Genomic DNA, 1,431 nt, shown 5'->3' with positions numbered 1-1,431 from the left:
GGGGCCGGGGACAATCTCGACCTCGTCATCCTTGTCCTCAACGACAGCCTTGGACTTGACAAGCTTGCGGGGACGCTGTTTCAAAATGTGTCCGCGCTGCGTTAATAAAATGAGAAAAGATGAACAAAATAAGTATAAACGTGCCTTGGCTTTAGCGGCGGCCATTACCTCTGCAATCTCAGCCTGAGCCTGAGCTTGAGCAGTAACAGGTGGTGGAACGACCTGCGCAGCGGCGCGCGCGGCGAGAACGGTGCGACAATATTCTTTGATAGTGTCGAGGTCGGCTGGGGGCGCGATGGCGTGAACTCCAGTGCTGCGGGTATTGTACTCGCCTCTAACAAGGAAAAGCACGTTGTGCATTGGCTGGTGCATAAGCAGACACGGATCCTTGGTGTCGATAAGCTGAACCTAGTCAAGTGCGCAGTATTAGCCTTTGTTCGAAGAAATAGAGAATACAAAGTTTATAACAGAAAAATTCACGACTTACACAGTAATTAGCGGCTACGCCAAGAATGGTGGGAGCGGCAGCGCTGTTCAGTCCCTCTTTCATGTCCTGATAAGTTTTGAAGGCAGTGAGAGCGGACTCGCGAAGCTTGACAGCGGCGGGAAGAGCGTTGTGTGGAATAGACATAATGAGCGAGTGGTAAAATGAGAGTGCGTGGTAGAAAAGCAAAAAACTGTTCTGTCCGAAAATTTTTCGCCACTGCCTGCTTTTATATGTGTGTCTGAGACCAAGGCATGCGCGTTCCGAAATTCCGCGTTGCAATTCACTTGAAGCATGAAAAATTTGGAGTTGCGCGTTCCAGCACGATCACGTCTAAAAATAGAATAAACTTTCCGAGCCTTGGATTTCCCGCGCCACGTGACCTATGAACTTAGTCGTTTTGACTGAGGACAGTCAATATTTAGTGAGGGGGAGGGATCAAGGCTACCTTGATAGATAAAAAATTCGATTTCATGATTCACTAAAACCACCAAGGGGAAAAGAGTCATAAAAACGCGAACTAGAGACAATAAAACCCTAAGGCAGAATGAATTTGATAGAAAAATGCGAAATAAAGTCGAAAATTCACAAGTTCACACTCTAGAAAGCATGCAAAAAGGCTCTCACTTAGGAACAAATCTCAAAGTTCAAGAAAGACAAAGTCAAGATTCTACTATAAGGACAGCAGAATCTAACTACAAAAGATGATGACACAAAAAGGTTGATATAGAAAGTCCAAAAAACTAAGATGTCCGAATGCATGCCAAGTAAAAGAGTCCGTAAAAACAAGCGCACCTACTCCTCGTCAACAAGCTCGTCGATAACCTCCTCCTCCTCCTCCTGAGAATGGGCGGAAGGTGGAAGACCAGGCGAAGCAACGGCGATAGAAGGAATAAGGGACAGCGAGCGGACGCGGCGTTGACGAGGTGTCAGAGATGAAGGCCCAG

The sequence above is a fragment of the Laccaria bicolor genome, genomic scaffold (assembly GCF_000143565.1).
Source record: "Laccaria bicolor S238N-H82 LACBIscaffold_63 genomic scaffold, whole genome shotgun sequence".
NCBI lineage: Eukaryota > Fungi > Basidiomycota > Agaricomycetes > Agaricales > Hydnangiaceae > Laccaria > Laccaria bicolor.
The sequence above is the reverse complement of the archived record's forward strand: the minus strand, read 5'-3'. Positions refer to the sequence as shown.